This window comes from Struthio camelus, chromosome 12 (assembly GCF_040807025.1).
Source record: "Struthio camelus isolate bStrCam1 chromosome 12, bStrCam1.hap1, whole genome shotgun sequence".
NCBI classification, from domain to species: Eukaryota; Metazoa; Chordata; class Aves; order Struthioniformes; family Struthionidae; genus Struthio; species Struthio camelus.
The window spans coordinates 5,522,850-5,544,144 of record NC_090953.1 but is presented as its reverse complement, the minus strand read 5'-3'; the positions used below and the strand labels follow the sequence as shown (position 1 = coordinate 5,544,144).

At 41.5% G+C, this 21,295-nt stretch overlaps 1 long non-coding RNA gene across 1 annotated transcript in view; it reads right to left on the bottom strand.

The window, feature by feature from the left end:
* Positions 1-20,050, bottom strand: part of LOC138068945 (uncharacterized) — a 203,734-nt gene extending 183,684 nt beyond the window's left edge. Inside the window, exon 1 of the long non-coding RNA XR_011143823.1 lies at positions 19,907-20,050. This is a non-coding gene — a long non-coding RNA (uncharacterized lncRNA). The remainder of the gene's footprint in view (positions 1-19,906) is intronic.
* Positions 20,051-21,295: the final 1,245 nt, after the last annotated feature.

Sequence of the window (21,295 nt, the reverse complement as noted above, 5' to 3'; positions counted from 1 at the left end):
CCTGTTCACATTTCATTTTCGGCAAAATCTAGACCAGTGAGTCCAGGGTAGTTAAAAGTGCTGCTTAGGCAATTAAGAAAAGGTTACAGATGAATATTATTTGGTCCGAACACAAATCTGCAAGGGGGTTTGGAGACTAGTACCTTGAGGATTACAGCTTATTTGTGGAGCTTTAACAGGAAACTGCTAATTATGACACCTGCACAACTTTCCTTGAATTAGACCTTGGGGATTCATTGCCTTGCCTGTAGAAGTTAGCCAAAGCCTGGAGCTCTTAATCCAGAGCCATCATCCTAAGTGAGAGCAGAACTGCCAGCCACAGGGCATTTGCAACCTTAGTTAGGAAAGGGTATCATACAGTTTCAATGGGATGCTGCCTTCCAAGACAAACTACCTGAGTTTTGAACACTCTTCCGAGCAGTTTTACCCTTGAGGGACACACTCCTGTGAAATCAACAGTCTGATCCATTAAGATGGCTTCCAGCCCAGTGAATATGTACGCAGCACTACTAAATTATTAGGAAAATAGAGCTGAACTATATGAATCAACTCAAATAGTCTAATCCTTATTACTGTAAAATGGGAGAATTTCACACAGAGCCAAAACATCACTGGCTCTCTATTTCAGGTTAAAGTGAATATGAGAGTATTTCTCAAGCCTTGCCTTGGTCATCTCAGTGAAATTAATATTAGCTTCCAGACTTTAACAAATACATTTTTAGAAGTATTTTCTAGAGCCTCTATTCTTACACATTCCATGTCTTTCAGTATGCAGTGTTCACTTTGCCAAAACAAAAGCTAGGATTTTGTCCAAGAAAGCTTCATTTGAGGGTTTAGTTCAGGCAGAGGTTTACTCAAGATGGACTTGCAAAAGCAGAAGAGCTTGCATGTTTCACAAAAATTAAGATTCCAAAAACTGCATGAGCAACCACATCCGAATGCAAAACCACAGTCACGTTCTGAGTGAGACTTTGGGAACAATCTGCCATGACACGCTCCCCTACACCGCCTACTGTGGCACTGTGCAATGTGGTAGCCAGGCTGGTGCCCAACAGGCTGGTGTGTCTACATAGCATGATCAGCACCTCCTGGAAGCAGAATAATTATGTTAACGCGTTAACCCTCCTGCTCAGCAATACCACACCTTCAGCCTGCCTACGGGCCTAAACGTACTGGACACAGCCGCAGGCTGCTGGGGCTGCACCAGTTCCTGTTCCAGAGCTATCTATCTATCTATCTCGAGCATTTTTGCATGGTGCTTTATATCCTGAGGAGATATTCACACAACCAACATCAAGCATGCAATATAGGAGATGCCTGAGTTAGGAATCGAGTCATGGTAGGTTCCCCGTAGCATTGAGACCCCTCCTTCACAGGTCCCCAGCTAGTTTCCTCCTAAAGTGCAGCTCACAGACAAAAGCTGTCCTGACAGAAAATACTAAGCGACTACACATTTTCTTTTTTGTAATCAAACCGTGGTCAGCAGAAACACACCTAAAGTCCTGTTTGGGGCTTCTGCATCTGAACCATTTCAGAGCTTATTAAGAAGTAAATAAATGATGTTTATCTCTTATATGATGCTTCTCCTCATCAGGCTGCAGAGTGGTCTCCAAAAAAACTACCAGCTGGTTTCACGCTTGGACAACAAAGTCCAAGCCAGAATCAGAACTCCCATTTCCTGAGGTCCTGATAATCCCATGTAACATCACAGTGTAAATCACTCTCTGAGGGGTGGATTTGCTGCAAGTCTGCTTGACCTTACTGAAAGAGCAATATCCAAACAATGACGAAGCAGTGCAACATTTTTTCTTACTGGGGCAGCCAGGGTTGACACACAGGTGGCAGGACAAGGTTAAGCAATGCACTGGCAGAAAAAACACTCATGGGTTTGTTCTCTTGTCTCTATCAATGACGTTTTGCAAATGTCTTAGCTCATATTTCTCTCAGACTGCTTAAAACGCAGGAGTGTTCCAAGTAATAGTAAACGCCTCATATTCAATTTATGACTCCTAAAATTGACAGAAGCCCAAAACACTTTTTTTTGGCCTGAAAAGGTGGCAGAGACACATATTGTGTTCTCAGCACAAGAGCTTCTGTGGCTGCAATGAGAGAGAGCTGCCAAAGCGTTTGCAGAAATAGCAGCAGTATTTTCTTTATCCCTGTAAAGCACGGCCAATATATTTTGTACAGAGATTTACCAAGAGGGGAAGGAACTGCTGCCTCCATCCCTTGCTGCCCCATTGCCCAGTGCAGAGCACGTTCCCATGAGTGGTGAGCCCTGCCCTCCCAGTGTCTATCCACCCTCTGGCCACATCTACCGCAGGAGCACTGAGAAAGGCTATTACACCAGATGCTGTAAAAACGCAGAACAAGACGGTCCCTGCTGCTACTGCTTACAGTCCAGAGCCTGTGCCTCCTCTCCTCCCTAGCTTTCCTACCAGACACACACAAAACCTGGGGACCAAGCATCAGTCAGTCCCACTGCACCCTCTTTTGTCTTTCCAAAGTGTGCAGCAAATAGGGTTCAGTGCAACTGTCTTGCAACAGGGGCAAGGAAAGCAGAGGGCTAGAAGCAAGGGAAACGCATACACTAAATCCTCCATCTGCAGCCCAAAGTAACAGTGTTTGAGGGGGGCGGAGAGAGAGTGTGGTGCACATAGCAATACAAAAAGTAGTTTTTGTGCCAGGCTCATCAATGTGGCAGGGTAATAAGGTCAATGTGAAAACAACTGGAAGGCACATTCCCCAGTAAACATGTGCTGAGTGAAAACGGCCCGACCTTATGTTGTAGAATCCAAACCCATTGAGTCAATTGCCAGAAAACATGACATGACCTTTCAGATTCAGTGAGCATCAGTTCCAAGAGCAGGCTGCCGTGCTCTTTTCCATTTCACTGCTGCCCCCGGAGGGCCTCAAGTCACCGGAAATAATAGCTCGGGCTCAAAATCTGCACTCCTTTAATGAAAAAAAAAATACACATGGCATCCAGTTTGACCCTGGTGGCAGATTTTTTATATGCTTAGCTCAATTTCTTTAAACTTAACAGCCGTGCTTTTTTTTTTATTTTATTTTTTAAAAATCTTCCTAGAGCTCAGTTTTTCCCACAGACGTGTTTTTGGCGTATGAGGAAGCCTCTTGTTTTTGTGAATGAGGAAAATAATTAATAGCTAATGAGGTGCTCATGACAACCCACAACCTTCCCTTCCCAAACAAGTAAAGTAAAAAAAAAAAAAAAGCTATTGCAGTTGGAAGATATTCACTCCCCTTTCTAGAACGAGAAACACATAAAGGTGTATTTTAGACCACAAACCTCCAAAATCTTATTTTAATCCACCACCAACTTGAGCAGCCCATGACAGGAATAAAGCTGTGCAATATTCCAAACACTAGTAAGATGAGATCTTTTGATATTAAGTGTAATTCAAAATGTACCTTCCTGCCCACTGAATTACTTTCCCTCCTAAATCCTGATTTAAAAAAATTTCCCCCTTTTACTCTCTCTGGCAGACTGATGGGGCTGAGATCTGAAGCCAACTTCAGGCCTCAGGCAAAATATTTATTTTGGGGGCCAAATGAGAAGCTCTTTTTTTGATACGTATTTCAGATTTTCCTCTCCTCTGTCAAAAAGCAAAAAGGAGAGGCAAGGATCTGTGCTGTTTGGAAATTGTATTTATTTTGACTTGAGCTGTGCCAACCTGCAGTATACAAATACTCAGTCAAAACTGCCTACCATCTGTGTTTATTGTAGAGGAATAGCAACATCCAATGGCCAGCTAAATGCAGGTTAATTGCAGGCGTGTATTGAATTCCCTGGAGAGCCAAATACACAGTTAGCTCCCCTAGCGTAATCTCTTTCTGTTACACGAAGGAAATCAAAAAGAGAAAGAACAACAATGCCAACTCACAGAAGAGCTGGATGCTTCTCTGCACGGAGGGGGGGTATCTGCAGGGAACAATAGGGGTCTATTAAATTCTTTCATTGGCACTGCAGAAGAAAAATGAACATAAATTAATCAGCTACAAAAGATGGGACAAGTGTTGGTGCAACTCTATTGAAGTCCGGGGAGTTGTAGAAGGGATAAATTTAACCCAGGATCCTTCAATGTCTGCATATTTGAAAGTGGCTTGTTGAAAAAAGTGGGCATTCTTAGAAAAGAAAAAAGGAGAGAGAGAGACTCCCTGTGAAATGCCATCCTTTTAACATCCCTGGACAGTCACATTTTCACGATACTGACATTTATCATTATATTTCCTTGCATTTATAAAGCCAACTGGCCAAGATTTTCAAAAGCACTGAGGAGTTGGAGACGTCCCACTTTTCAGTTTAAAAGGCCCAGCCTGAGAAAGGTGGCACGAGCACTACATCCCGAAAATTAGAGCCCTGTTTGAGGCTGGACAGGTCCAGCTGCAGATGCTGTGGTGCATTTTGGAAGAAGGAGAAAAGCAGACTGGCCCGTGTGAGCCAGGACAAACACACCAGATCTGAGGAAGGAACAGGGAAGAGGGGCCCATAGCTTCGTTACAGTCACCGCTCAGGAAATCTGTACCAAAAAGGACACACGAAGTTTTAGGTCACATTAGGTGTACACCACAGCCTCCTCCTCACATCTGCCATCCTAAACTATGTAGCCTAGGAAGAGATGCAAAACCCTTCAAAAAACAAAGAAACTTGGGGTTTGTGGGGTACCCAGAAGATTGATATTATGGGCTGTGCCAGGAGGGGAGCAAAGAGCTCCAAAGGCCTCTCCAGAGAGCGGCCTTTCCACATGCAGGCTCACAGGGTCCACGCAGGACAATGCCGTGCAGCACAGGGACGGGGATCTCCCTCAATGAACCAAATCCCACAGCACATTTAGAGCTTTAAAACTAGGATGAGTTTTAACCGGGAAGGGCGAAGAGAAAGGAAAGGAGGAGCCCAGAGGACTGCAGGCTTCCCAGTACTATCCCACAACAGAGGAAAGGCTGTGCCTTGGCACAGCTTTCCCACCAACACTGCGACTGCCTCCAGCCCTGAAAGCCGTCCGCCTGCCTCTCCACGCGCCAGGCGTTAGCGAGCCAGGCTGGAAAGAGCTCCAGGACAGAGCCAGGAACAAGGGCAACGGGTGAGACGCAATACCTCAGGTTTACCACACAGCAAACTGGTATCACTGAGAACCATCATTTCCACCATTATTTCCCCGGCGTCCCCTTTTGCTCTGGGAGATGCAATTCGCTTTAGCCTTAAAATATCTCCTTCCCACCTCTCTAGCAAGCTCTGCGGCCAGCACACCGAACTGACAGAGGTGTGAGCCCTTCCCTCTGCAGAAGGAAAAGCTACGTACCACCCACCCGAGATCCGGAGGGACTTAATGGCGCAGGCGGTGCTTGCTCCCCAATCCGCTTGTGCGCGCTCAGTCTTTCAGCCTCTGAACCGTTAGCCTTTTGGGGAGGGTTAATGCATTTTCTCCTTCCTTTCTACGTCGCCAGTGGCAATGCCTCTCACAGACTCATATTCTTAAGGGCATTTTTAGCTCTTCGTCCCTCTTCTCTCAGACGTCAAAGCTGCCATTAAATCTGCCTGCCCAATTTATGATGCTGAAGCCTTTCAGCCAAGCCTTAGTCGTCTCATGCCTCATCTCAATGAAGCTTTCTCCCCTCCAGGCTTCTGCCCTCATCCCCTCCAGTCCATTTATCCAGAGTCACCTACCTTCCCTGCCATCCTCAGATCCTTCCGCTTCCTGGCCAATGCTCATCACATCAAAGCTTTTTGTTTTCACATTCAGCACCTTGTGCAACTTTTTTTTCCCCTCTTTCTCCACTTCCCTCTCTTTTCACTTTCATCAAGGCCCTCCTCAGCTCTCCCAGGAGGCAATTTTTTTCATGGCTTTCTTCCAATTTCATACCAGAGTTTCTTGTATATGCCAGAAACCTCTTCCCTGATCAGTCTACAGTAGTCTACCAGGTCAGATCCATTCTGGCATCATATGTCTGTGAGTACATTTAGCTCTCCCTCACTTTGAAACATTAAAATGACCATTACCACCATGAAAAATAAAACTAACGCTACGCTTCGCTACTTCCCTCAGTTATAGCCTAGCCCCATGTGCTCACAACAGCTTCAGATGACAAGCTGCTCTTCTCAGGCATCACATCTCCTGGGTAAAACGTTAGGGCTATATTCAGTGCTGTGTAATAACGGCCGTGTAAGGTCAGGTTCAAGACTTCAGTGATAGCTTGGTCTCCCAGGAAACTCCGTCCTCTTGTATTTCACCCAACAGCTTTCTGGCTCCCTATTTTGAAATCAAATTTTAAAATATCTCCCTATATTACAATGCTTATAATGAAATATTCGGAAGGGGCATGGGGCTGGGTTCTTAAATAGCATAAGCCAGAATGGCTTTGTTGACATCCATGAAATACAATGAGCTCTTTTAAAGTCTGCTGAGTAAAGTCAGCTGGAAAGTTGGCCTGACAACTTAAAATGGTCCTTATATTTTCAGGAACGCTTTCAGTTTTTGTTTTTTTTTAAATTAAAATAGGATCAAGTCTAATTCAGAGTTTAATTCCAAAAAAGCCATCTCACCCTTGGGATTTCACATTGCCAAGTCTGTTTTAGCATCTAAACATTAAAAAACACTTTTCCTTCATTCCAATTTTTCAATTCAGCAATGGGCAAAGGCTTTGCCTTGTGCGGCTGTTTAAACTGCTGAGCCAGTCAGCTGAGTATTTCAGCTTAAAGCTGACAGCTAGCATCATGATCCACAGTACCCTCATTTACCTCTTGAATTAAAATGTAGCACATGAATGTATTGCTCATCTTATCCCTTGGACAGTCTCTCACACAAGGCTTCATGAGGCAAAGTTCATCATTAACGCAGATTACCACTCCCAGGAAGTTCCATGGGCCCAGAGAAAGACGCTTTAAGCTTGAATTCCTATAGCGGATTCAATTACAGGATGCAAGGGACATTTAAACAAGTTTCCCCAGGATAAATGAGAGAAAATGGCCAGTTCACTCAGCAGGAATCAAATAAAAAACAATCTTCAGTTGGTGAAGGCCATGCATATTTTGAAAACCATCCCCATCAGCCATTACCAACCAAAAGTCAGCAAAAACTTACTTTAGAACCTGAAAAGACAGAAAATTAAAACATTTGGCTGTGCAATATCTTACATAGGAAGAAGCTCATTAAAAATAGAGCACTATTTACAGAAGGAAAAATGCAGACGTGCACTTCTGCATGTAAAGCAAGCACTTATGAATGACAGGAATGTCCTTCCTCCTGATTGGAAGGGGGGGAAGGGGTTAGTTTAATTGTGCTGATGGATGAACCTGAAAAAAGGTAACAGTCAGGAGAGGCAGATTCCAAACCTCACGCCAACCGAGGAGCCCAACAGCAAAGAGATTGAATTCACCAAAAAAGAAACTCCTGGCAGTTAAAACGAGCTTTGGAAGAACCGTATAAAAGAAACAAACGGGAGAGAGCAGGGGCAAACACTAGGGAGCAGTGCAAACCGCCCAGCTGCATTTCTCTGGGAGGAAATGAAGTTGGGAGGGCTAAAGGGAGAAGAGAAACTAGGCAGACTGAGTTGCAAAGGCAAAGGTGAAGAAATGCAGAAATAGGAGGGGCTCAGGAGAACTCAGAACTCAAAAGAGAGGTGAGTGGGAAGATGAGACCAAGGAAGAACACAGTGGCGGTTATCTCACGACAGAGGGAAAGGGCAAGCGAAGGGAGAGGGGGAAGGAGCCAGAGGAGACAGTCCCAGAACAGAGGAGGGGTTTTTTATTCCCTTCTTTGCCTGCCTGAGTGTTGCAGACTGCAGTCAGAGTCTGTTGGGTAAACTCAGCTGTTTGAGCCAGACACTTATCTCGCCATGGATTTATACTGCCATAAATCTCTGACTTAAATTGAGCAGTTACTCCTCATCTTGATAAATCAGGAGCAAGCCCTTGGAAGTGAAAGGTGCTATAGAAGCATGAAACATTTTCTTAAAATACAAATAAAAGACCCTGAACCCAAACACACACGTGAGGCTCGCAGCTATCAACTCCCTCACAGCATGAAGCCACACATTAGCCTTTCCTACAGCTGATGGGAGCAAGTCACTTGTTTCTTTCAAAACAACTTATTATACATATCGTATACATTCTGTAAAACATATGAATGTAAATGCAATAAGAAGTGGTTCTATCATTAAAATAATCATTTTTAGACTAACTAAACATTATGGCCCAGCCCCACTATGCTCTGTATGTTTCTGAATCCTTTATGTGGTGGCTTTAATCTCTCGTCCTCAGAGCCTTGGGCATCCACAGCTCCCTTCAAAAAAAGGCTATAAAAAGTTAATGTCTATGAAAGGAAGAAGGAGGAAGAAGGAGGAAGAAGGAGGAAGAAGGAGGAAGAAGGAGGAAGAAGGAGGAAGAAGGAGGAAGAAGGAGAAAGAAGGAGAAAGAAGGAGAAAGAAGGAGAAAGAAGGAGAAAGAAGGGAAAGGGAGTCTGCTGTCAAAAGGCTTAAATTCAGGAGTTCCTATCCAGGAAAAAAAGGGCCAAGGGAGCTGTGAATTGAAAAGGTTTGGAAGTTGGGAGACTTGCAAAAGTGAGCAGACCAGTCTGCTACAACTCCATGGCAACAGTGCACAGCTGCTGCATACACAGAAAAGAAGGAAGGGTGGGAGGAAGCTTCCTAGTCAAATAATTTCTTTTCCCAGTCAAATAACCTATTGTGCCTTACCTCCAGCAACCTGCATGATTTAGAAAATGGACCACCTCTCCAAACTGCCCTGGCTTCACCAAAAACATCTCCAGAAAAATGAGATTTACAACCTCAAGACCCACCCCACTTGACTACTTAACTAGTTAACAAGCTTCCCACCAGGCAGCTAGAGACGTATCCTCTCTACTGGATAACTGGAGACACATATTAAGATTAATTCATTCAAAATAGACCTAATAACAAAGTAATGTTTTTCATAAAGCAGTCAGACTTTCTTCCAGAGTGTTTGTTTTGCTCCTTTAAATTTGCCCAATCTGGTAAGTAGGAGGGAATATTAGGGGAAAATTTATAGAAAGAAGAAAAAAGGTTTTTTTGAATTTTTTTGATGTAGGATATAATTGGAATCAAGTTTTTAAAAAAATAATCCAGGAGGCCTTTATTTCTCTTTCTTTGTTTTCCATCTTCTCCTTCACTCTCTGTTCTGCTCCTTCCCCCATATAAAAAATAAAAAAGCGTTCAATACAGGGCGCATGGAAAGGGAGTGGAAAGGAAATAAAAGAATCAGTATTCCTGGTGAATAATTTGGCTAGGGGAAAAAGACAGACACAGATTCTTTTGATATGTTAAAAGCATCCCAAAATGCATACGCTCTGGATGCTTTTACACAAATTATCTTTCATCATAAAAGTACAAAATACATATAATGGACAGCTCTTCCCTCTCCAATGAATATGTAGCCACTAGCTGATAAGATAATAGACTAAACACTGACCTGTCATCGACTTGATGTTCATAAAAGTAGAGTTTAAAAAGTTGGTTCTCACATCTCAGGCATTTAATGGACAGGATCTAAGATATCTTTCTAGTCTTCTATTTCTTGTCATGCTATTCTGCCTTAATAACCACAGACATAACCATTAAACTGGTAATATTTGGAGAAAGATACTGTTTGTACATACGCTTCTGCTGCAACCTCAGCTCCCAGGATCTCCCTCCCACTTAACCTTAGAACGACTTTGGTGTCACCCAGTTGCTTTGAAAGAACCAGATTAAAAATATTTTTGCCAAGCGCAGCAACCCAATTTGTTTTATATTCTAATTGCAAGAGGCACCTGAGGCATCAGTTGATGGATAGGCACCTAGTAAATAACAATTATTATTGCAGTGTGCAAACTTGCCAAACTTTTGAGAAGAACAGAGCCTCAAAACTGATTACTCCTATGTAGATAGCCTACTCTGAATCACCACTGTCTCACAGTGTGATCCCTATCTCATCTTTGCAGTGCGCCACTGTGTGCATGAGAGCTGAGGGGTTCTGTTTTTTTTCCTAAATGCCTCCTTTCCCAATGCCTCCTTGTCATCCCAGACAAGAAAGACAATGTTATTTTGGCCTCAATAAATAATCTAAGAAGCACCTTCATTCCTGTACATACATCACAAACATCTGTTATTTTTTCCCCTAACACTGGGAAAAAAAACTATATTTTTTTGTTCAATCCTTCTTCTTTTTCCTGATATCTCCCTTCAGAATCTGACAGGGTTCACACAGGATAACGTACACTCGCGAAAACAATACAATAGGTAAATTCATTTGCACTGGGCTGAAGGCATTATAGATCCTTACGGAGCTCGGTGTCCTGTAAGTTGCCACATTAAGACTGCCTGGTTACTGCTAAGTATTATACTTCAAAAACACCTCAAATCAACAACAGCATGGAAGAAACAGCATGGGGTGTTCAGACCTCAGAACTGATGGGTCTGAGGTCTTTTTACAGTTCTGCTACTAACTCACTGTGTGATCTCCAGAGAGTCAATTACTCTCGCTATCACTATTTTATAACCTGAAAAATTGGAAGATCAGATGAAAAATAGTAAGTTATTAGTAACGTTCTAGAAGCCTGATAAAGGCTCTAGCATCTTCTTTCATTAAACTAATAAAATCTCAGCTCTTCAAAGGAATTTAGGTGCCTAATTCCAATATAGAAGCTAAAAGGGGAGGGTACGCAGTACAGGAAAGTAAGTACCCTTGGCCACCTCCTGAGGAAACAGACATATGTCTCTGAGGTCCTCCCTTTTTCTCCCTAGTTCACATCATAACTGGCTGTGAGGCACCTAACATTCATCTTAACCAATAGCTATTGATTTATTTAGGCACTTCCATAGTTACAGAGCAGCTTTTCTTTTCTTCCTTAGTGGTATGTACACATAGCCACAGAACTCAAAGGAAAGAGCAACAGCTTTCAAATGATGAAAATTCAAATGCTAATAGCATTCAGTGGTAAATGCAGGCCAGTGCATACAAGCACACAGCGGTAGTGTGGTGGGTACAGCCTCCCTGAGGAACAGACTCATTCATATGGCAGGTCTCTCATTTTTATTTATCCTGGATATCGCTTTTCTATTCTCCCACACTTAGAGCAGGCCCTGGGCATCAACTGTTTTCATTTTGCAGAGCCAACTGAGCACTTGTGGTTTTTCCCTTCAGGAGGCTGTGATGAGAAAAGGGTTTGCTTTTTTAATGAAAGAATAAACAATAAGCAAAGGAAACAAAGCTTTTAAAAAGCTTTTTAAAAGAGTTTTTTGGGCTTTTTTTTTTTAAGAGCAACAGCCTGAAATCATATTTATTTATGCCATTGACTCTCTGAACAGCTTCATTCTCTCTCTAAGTTCTTTAGTTCTGCAATGTTTGAAGACTTTTCTTTTCTTGATCCAAATTAGTTTGCAGATTGAGGGAGGGGAAAAACACACTTTGATAGTTTGACAGACCTGGCATTTGACCCATTAACGTTCATCAGGTTCCAAAAGGTCCGGCTGAAGTACAGGCACGGTGTTGCCCGGGAGAATATCTCAAGGACACTGTGTTAGCCCCTTGATTGGCTGCCATACCAACTGGGTTCTTGCAAAAATTAGCTGCATACAGACAGCTCCAGACCATCAAGGTGATCCATACACATGCTTCCTTGAACAGAAAGATAGTCCCTTTGGGCAGGAGCCAGGTAAGCTTCAAGATGAGTCAGTAGCAGTGAAAGCAGATTGGCTCACATGTTGAGTAGCACTATGAATGGTGAGACTGGAGGTCTTTGTCACAGTTTTCTACATACCCTGAGGTCTGTTCGCCCACAGCTAGAAAGTTTTAGAGACAAACATTCCGGGAGTGCAGAAACAATGTTTTAATTGCTTTGTGGGAAACGATCAGAAAGTACAATACGCCTGGAACCACCTTTCAATGGTCTTCTGGAATGCATAAGAACCTAGTCAAGCTTGAACTGCATGGGAGCCAAACAAGAACTTACACAATCATGCCACCGTCTTCTTAAGATACTTTCACAAAGGCTTTTTGATTTCATTTGCACTAGCAACCTCATACTGAAAGGTTAAAGAGAATCTATGAGCTCAATACAACATGAACCATTTCGTAGTCTCAGAAGGAAAAAGACAAAGATTCTCCCCCCAAACCAGTGGGGAGAACATCATTCAACAAAGAATCAAAACCTGGCTCCAGTATTAAGAGCATTAAGTGCACTGGTCTATAATGGGTACGTTAGTGGAGCTCTGTATTTACAAGTATGTTTCCCCTAATCCAAGAGAAAGAAAACGTCAGACAAAGCAACAAACCTGTGGCCTTTCTGCAGCTCTCTGCATATTCAACCATGCAGAACCAGTCTGTTAGAGGTGCAAAGGATTTGCTGAATTTTGCATGAGAAGTTAGTGTTGAGCACCACTGTGCCTGGTGCTTATTCCCACCCTACAGTTGTGCAGGCGCCCGTTCCCTGGCGTTCTCTGCTACATTATAACAGAGAGCCAGTCTCTCCGGTATCTCTACAGCTGGATTAATGTACTCTATGGACTCCTACACCTGGAAATTGTGAGATGCAGAGTCCTACCTAGAAAGGCAGCACTTCTGTTTACTCATCTTTTTTCACTCATCAGTGACTGTTAATCTCAAAGTGGTTTAAAAGGATGGAGGCCTAGCGGTGGGTAGTTTGAAATTCATTTCCTCCCTTTTTCTGCCAGGCCCTTGACTGTTTAACTTTCTAAAGTGCTGAAACGCTAATCTTTTCCATACAGCCATTTGGGCAGAGCTTGGGCTGGGGAACCTGTGTGTTCTGTCACAGGGTTAGTTATGGTGGCTACAGTACACTACTGTACTGTCATGAGAGCAGGCTGATATTTTATTCTTTGTACTGTATAACTCATCTATTGTCAAATGCCCAAAATACAGCGTGGCTCTGTAAAGAAAGAAAATTAAATGAAATAATACATGGCATAGAAGCAACACCTGAGAAAGGATAAATAAAAGCTAAAGAGACAATATTCCACCTAGGCCTGAAACCCACAGTATATAACAGCCCAAAGTGGTTACTCAGAGAATGAGCAGAAAAGCACGTCAGGCCTACAGTGATACTTCTTCTACCTTCCAGCTTCTGGCAATCTGCCATTTAGGGATTTCCTGAGCCAGAGGTTGCATCTGCATCAGTGTGTTTAATAGCCCCTGCTGGACCTATTTTCCATGAAATTGTCTAATTGCTTCTTGAATCCATATCTGTCAGCAATAAGTTCCACAACTGAATTATGCATTGTGTGAAAAAGTACTTCTGTTTGTTGCACTCTAAAGTAGCTGCCTGAAAATTCCCTTCATTGCCCCTTTAGTCTTGAGTTATAACAAGGGATAGTCTTTTCCAATTTGCCTTCCCCATGTCATTTATGACTTTACACACACCTCGACTACATATCCCTCTTCCAAGCTGAACTGCCCTTTTATTTAATCTTTTCTTCTATGACAGTCCTTTTATAACTCTATTCATCCTTGTTGCCCTCTTCCGTAGCTTCTCTTTTTCTATCATATCCTTTTTAAGAGAGGTTGATCAGGACTCTATGCTTGTTCAGGACATGGGTGGATCATAAGTTTGCACAGTTGCATAAGGCGTTTTCTGTTTCGTTGTCTACTCCTTAATCTAATCAATCCTAATGCTGGATTTTCCTCTTTGGTCTCCACTTGTAGGCGGGTCATTTCTCTTTTGTCCTGTCTATGCTGTAAACTCTTCAGAGTAAAGCCGTTTTCTGGTCATAAGTTTGTACAGGGCATACTGCACAACAGGGGGCTAAAAAATGGAGAGACTTTCTAAAGCTAAATACTGATATTTATATATTTATTATAAATAAATTACATATTTATTATAAATAAATGCATATATTTATTGACAATTATATACTAATATATATGCAGGTTGCAAGACAAATGTAAGTTAGCTAAACCCATTGCTTGCTGATGGTGACTTAATGACAATTTGAGAGCCTAATCCAGATACAGGAAATGGTCATGCAGACCAGGTACCTGTGGAGTTAAGCCCACTACTGAAGGAATGGTGATAATGATGCATTCAATATACAAGTAGATAATAGAAATGATACAAATCAAAGAAGCAGTAGTAAACACTTCTGCTTTAGGAAAGTGCTCAGCAATGCATGGAAAAAATCCACCATGAGCAATTAAGTAGCAGCCCCAAAACTCCATTTCTGGCTCAGGACAGCCTAAGCATCCGCTAAATGAAGCCGGGAGAATACACCAGAGAATTAGTGCCATATTCTTACCCTACTCAGAATCTCTGCTATTGGCCACTGTTGATAACATTATAAAGGAACAGATGAAGTTTTGTTTTCATTCACTGTGTCTGTCTTTGTGTGCTTATTTTCAACCTCCTTAATCACAGTCAAAGCCCAAAGAGCCAACTACTTTGCAAACCCAGACATGAGACAGTTCCTATCTGAACAGATTTCATTCTAAGAAGGCACAAAAAAGATCCAGACTTTTATCTATTGGGGCCAAATATACTTCTTGTTTGCTATTGACCTGCATTCTTCTTCAGTCTCCGCTTGTCTTCCACTTCCACACCAGCCTACTCCAGCCAGGTGCAATGTCTTAAGTTCAGGTCGAGAATCTTTGTGGGCCAAGACTCAACTCTTTACGCTCAAATGTTTTCACCCGCTGCTTTCCTACCCAGCACTGTCTATGTCCAGACTCCAGTATGTGCAGACTCTATATCTGTACTTCGGAAAGCACTCACAAAGAGAATCTGAATTAATTTCTAGAACAGATTAGCCGAAATGCATTGAATAACTGTGTGGACATTCTCATTCAGAATTAAAGTGGCCCTAATTCAATTTAACTTACTTCACTTCCAAAGTGAATTAAGGTAAATGTAATTGAGGCTCCTCTACTTAAATTCTGATCAACAGTCTTGACATCTGCCGCAAACGAAGCAGCATTACCCACAGGGAGTTAATTCACCACCGTAAGTGTGGAAACACAACCAACTGCATAGCAGGAAAGCCAAAGAAAAAAGGAAATCGTCAGTCCCTGAATTGTAATAATCACCACAGTGCATTTATGCTAAATGTGTATTTAATTTGGGAGACAACATTCTTGCATACCTAAAAGGGAAATAAGATTACCTTGTTTAGAAGAAAAAACCCGTAATTTTCCCAGTTAAATTTTTATTTTGTAACAGTATTATAATTGTGTCAGAATTCTAGAGAAGTTGTTTAAAAAAAAAAAAAGTTTTGTCACAGTAAGCGCAAGAGCAATCAAATTTTCCATGCTAACTCATGGTCGTGTGAGTGTCCATCTCCGTATGGGCATCTTAGAAAATGTCAGAGTAATGAAAGGAGGAGCTGTTGGCTGCTTATCCTAGCAAGGAGAGAGATGGGTAGTATTCAGCTACTCCTTTGATATTATCAAGTGTTCATTGCCTTGGCAGCATTCGCTCATGCACTGGAGGCTAACACCACGTTGACTATTTTATCTCATATCAGCCAATATCTCCAGTGGTCTGCAGAGCAGCAGGGACCCCAGTTTACACAGTACATCACAGAAAACCGATGTGTGCCCTGACGTGCTTTTATTCTCCCTATCAGTTTGATGGTTAAGGTACTTGGTTTCACCTGACTGCAGAAGCAGAGAAACACGTAGCTATTGTTGCCCTGATGTTTTACATGCTTCAGGCAACACCTATGAGCAGCTCTAGGGCTACTAATGAGAAAAGCATTATGGCTTTGGATTGCCTCATAGTTTCATTTTTTAGTTCAAGGGTGCTGTCCCTTTACATGGATAGAGTTACTTTCTATACTGTTGGTGAAGATGCACATACTACGAATGATGGAAAAAATGCTCTCTTCAGGATCTGCTTTTACTATATACTAAGACTTCCGTTATTTTAAAATCAAGTTTTAATAAACCTTGTCTATTATTCAGTTTGTCCTATGCCATTATCATGCTGATCTTTTGTGCACAGCAGCAGTTATTTACAACTGAACTGTGAATCAAACAACCTAAAAACTGTTTTCCAGCTTATCCTTCATTTCCCTGTTGACAATCTTAGCAAAAGCAGAATTTAGTTATCGGTAGAGCTATCGGCCGAACTTTGGCTCAGCGACAGCAGCAAGTACGTGAATGAACAGTACAGTTCCAAAGCATCAAAAGGGTGCCTGAGAGTGAAACAAGATAGTACAGTGGCCAAGATAACAGGTACCTTCTTTAGATTCTCTGTTACACAGCCTAAGAATTAATTCTCCCCAGCTCTCTCCACATTTCTCCAGGTAAATAAAATCCTTGTCATCTTCAACCAAGGCTTTTATTGTCCAAGCTCTAATTACTGCTGTTCTATATTCAGACAGGATGGGCATGCGTATTTCTAGAAATAAGGGAAAAAAAGAGCTGTGACCTTTGCACCTAGAGAAATCGCAGACCTTTTCTGCAGCAGCCTCAACCCCAGTAATGGGGGATGAATGCTTACTTTCTGCTGTACATATACATTTCTTATAACTTTATCTTATAAGGCTTTATAAGGTTTGAGGTTTGCTCCTCTCTATATACCTCACCCCAACAGCTGGATCTTCAGTGGAAATTTCTGCAGTCTCTAGTATTATTGCTGTAAATGTTGAGAACGTGGTTTCTGGCCAACAAATTTGCTTCTCCCTTCTGTCTCCTACAGTTCTATTTAGAATGTCACAGTAGTATCAAGGCTAATTTAATAGGTTTTGCATTAGATTTTTCAGTAAGAATCTGAAGGTCGCCTCATCTTGGCCTTCCAGTAGGATTTCTTGTCAGAAAGAGAGTCTATAGATACCCTAAATAGTAACTAAAAGTCGCCCTCTCAGTCTGTTGGAATAAGGCACAGCAAGCTTTACACCAGCTCTTCTTGTCTACCTCATAGAAAGTGGGCCAAGGATATGACTTTCCCTGTGTACTGTTCTCCCCAACAACGGCCCTGACAGAGTTCAGCATTATTTTGAGGTAATATCGGAATCTTCAAACTAGTCCTTACTACCTTTCAGTGGCAGTCAGGATTGTTCTTTTAACTAAAAAAAAAAAAACAACCTAGATTCCTTAAAAAATTGTTTCAAATAGAAATATCATAAAGTTGACTAAAATTACGGAAAAAAATTTTCACATCTGAGACGAAAACATTTCACTTTGAAAACGCTCTTAACAATCAAAGCCCACACTGACACTAACATTTAAGTTGAGAAAAGAGGAATACACTACAAGATGTTGCTGATAGTTTTACTCTTCTGAGAAAATATTTGTTGACAAAGATGGAGGGAAAGCAAAAAAACCAAAAATGAAAAGAAGCAGGGGAAAATACTTAAAGGACATAAATACCTAAGGGCTACAAGACCTTCCTACCTCGTTCCCAGAACTTTTCACAGCAAGACTAATAATAGGATTTTAATGAAACCCATGTAGGAACCAGTTTTTCTACCTGGAATTTCTTATCTGACAAAGTGATGAAGGCCTCAGCCTCAGGTAACTCAAAGAGAAATAATACATGAGCCAAATATAATTTTAATGTCTTCTACCAAAAATGATGCCCAGCTGTACCCTCTATACTACCATTATTAGTTCGTTACTTCCAGAAAATGGGGAAGTAGCTTTGCTGTGTGGTTTTAAGTGAAGTAGACTGCAGTAGTGAGTTCAAAAGTGACAGAAAAGAATAATAATCCAAGAACTCAACTGAGAAGCTTACTGGAAAAGTGGGACTCAAGATCTAAATGCAGGAGGTGGATGATTCAGTAATGAATGGAAGGCTCATTTTGACAGCTTGGGCTGCCATCCAAGCTAATTTGTTTCCAAGCCTTCAGTTTGCCAACTGAAGTGGCTGAGAAATAATAGGCCCCAAAAAATATTTCTAAGGAAACACAATGCCCATTATCACTGAGGGAGAAAGAATCTGCACATTTCAAAGAGGAAAAAGAAATTTAAGATCTGCCAACTTTGGCCAGTTCCAAATGACACAGGAAGGAACAGTTACAATGTAGTGAAAGGAAAGAAGTAGAGTATTGTTAAATAAATTCAAAGTAGAAGTCACCATAAAAAATAGATGCAATAAATAGAAGGATGTTTCTTTCAGAGAGAGAGATGGTTTTACAGCTGAGCCCATACAAGCAGCCTATGATAAAGAAAAGTCAGGGGCATAGGAAAAAATGAAAAAGAAATTGCGTAAAGAGAACATATAATAAAAAGAAAAATAATGAAATAATCTCTTTATGTTTGACTTGGTTTTCACAGAAGCCCTTTCACATAAACCAGTTCAGATATTTTATGGACATTAGAGACCTAATATATTCCCATGCACAAAGACTTTCTATCTCTCACCAAAGTCAACAGAAGTCAGCAATGTCTAGTGATTACCAGCAGAGGTTAAGCCTGGGGCTTGATTTTCCTTCCAGTCACAAACTACATGTACGATCTTGGCCAAGACACTCAAGACACGTCTACATGGAGGACAGTGCAAAAATCCCCAACCTGTAAGGCCCCATGGCACAGCACAGAGTTGTGCTGGTTTACCCAGGCACCTTGGGTCTGGTAGCGGAATAGACACACTCTGCACATAGGATTTGCATCAACAAGATGCAAATAACAGTCCTGCTGAATGGGAGCTGCCTGCCTATATATTGGTGGTGTGAATACATCCACAGACACTCTCTGTCTTCATAGCCTACTTCTTCAGGTTTACTAGGATGAGAGCTCATTTGGTCTAGAAAATAAAGTCTAGACAAGAAGCAGGAGATTTGCTAACAGTTGTCCAATAAGTGAAATGTTGTTTTAAAGAGTAATCAGTTGTTTCCCAGTTCCAGAATGAATCAGTTTTATGTGCAGTAAAGCAGAATAAGGAAATTTGAAGTGCTGAGAAACTACTTTCTGTCTATAAGAAACACCTATGGAGGTTGTATACTCCTTTTCACTAGAGGATTTTCAGAAAAGACATGGCCAGGATATACGTAAAACGCCCTTATGGTTTTAATTAATAAGATATTAAAAATGGCTATTGTTTGCAAACACATTTCCTTATTATAAAATGTTTCATACCTAAGGGCACTAAATTCTAGATTTCTGGAACAGTAGTATCTCGTCAGCTTTGAGACCTACTCAGCAAAATATTGAAGCTACGTTCATTCACCTTAGGTTTTCCTACAGTTCAGCAGCTGGGAAACCTGCCTTTCTCACATGATATAGACTGCATGCTATAAACATCCTCTCTTTTTGCCAGCATTGTGCACAAAAGCAAACTAACGTTTTGCTAAGAAACTTGTCAGATGAGAGACATTTTTAAACTTCAAGTGGTTTTAGTTGTAGGATTCACTGTAGAGAGTATTCAGGACCATTCTTAATAGATATATACAGGTATCCACTACCTCTGTTTCCACTGAGAAGAGAACTTATCATTAAAGGTTATTTTTTCTATTTCTAACACAATTGTACTACCAGGCAACTTAATTAAATGGGCGCTCAAAGCTAACGTGTCCCCTCAGGGTAAATCTAAATTGCAACGGGAAGGTATGACTGCAACTTATGTCGGCATGCCCAACCTAGCTTCCATCTCACGAGTACCAGTGGCAGCAAGGCCACCACTGAGCAGGCTTCAATGCAGGCTGCATCACTGCACCCAGAAATTCACACAAACGTTTCACCTCTGTGATTATTACAGCTGCTAGATTGAAATTAGCTACAGTAGAATCAGGGCCTCATGAAATATTTGAAAAGAAGATAAGATACGGAGTCCCTTCCCTTTCCAATCACCCACTGGACTTCCACCTAACTTAATTTCAGAGTCTATGCAACTGTCCCAGTTGCTCGCCCCTAAAGCCAATGGTTTTTCTGTGCGCTCATTTGCAACACAGGTACACGTTTAATAAGTATGCACTGTTATACCTTTTGGGATTGTGCATATCACTTGTTTTCATGGGTGGTCTTCTCTCCAAGGCAGAGTCCAAGCGTTTAGTCAGCACCTTGCAGATTGATGCTTCATCATGAGAGAGGACTGGCTGGATGCCACTGAAACAGAAATAACCATGATTCCAGAGGTGAGATTATTTTTGTTTATTCAATAAGCTGCATCTTCATAATACTCTGTTATTGGAAATCCAAGTATTTTAAGAAATTAACCCTTCATCAGAATTCTGACAAGGAAGGATGTTTTGCTGATAGATGAACAGTATCCTGACACACTTAAACAGATTAACATTTGAGAATTTTGACATAATTACTGATTTCCTCAGTAGATTTGAAGTCTGAGTTTATCTTCATGTTAATCCAATTTCATGCCTAGAACAGAGTAAGCAAAACAGAATGTCTTTCGTAACCTTCTGATATCATTAATTATTGCTACATTGGGAGTTACAGCATGGAACAAACAGGTTTTTAAATGGAAATCATTTGTCTCTCAGCAGGGAGACTCAACAGTTTTATTTCCTTCAACACCAAGCTGCATTCAAGTAATCTTGTTTCATGGCGATCCTCCCTCGACAACCTGCAAGTCAATGGTGAAATTCCATCTATTTTGTTCCTGGATTGGTCAAATACGTTGCCCATAAGGGGAGGTGTCTATTTCCTCTCCTAATTGTGGAGGAAGGGTTTTCTATATGTTAAGGCCACGCTTTCCCCAAGCTGTGGGCATTTGGTCAGGTTTCCTGGTGATTTTCCGCAAAAGGAAATCCCCTAACTCATTAAAAAAAAAAATAGATTAATTGACCGGTTCAGTAACAAGCTGCCCCAGGACCCAATAAACTTTACAAAGGGTACATTCCAATTATGACTGGGCTCAGCATGAACCCGATAAGTAAGCCACCATAATCTTTCCCCAGCATCAAGGAATCTTTTTTTTTTTCCTTTTCCCCCATTAATTTAACTCTTTCTCAGCACTTGTGGATTGACTAACTTATTTTCCTTTTCCCTGTGAAGCGGAACGCTGCTGAATAACTCCTAGTAACATGATTCAACACGTTCAAGAAAACCAACCGATAGTCTACCGTCCCTTTCTTTGCTCTGCTATGGCTTTGGTAGAGGGCTTAGCTACAACCTCTCTTCTTCCACACTTTGCCTGGTGTCATAAAATGAATCCAGAACTCAGTCTAAGAGAGGGAAAAGGGAAAGTGATCTTCTCACAGAAGAAACATCTGGTGGAGCAATTGAAGCTGCTTGCTAGCAGAACGCAGCTGCAAGCCTTCCTTCACTTTGTGAGAGGGTTGGGAGGGATACAAGCTCCTTGGGTAACAAGCATAATTGCAATAGCAGGAGAAATAATAGAAGGCAGACATCAAG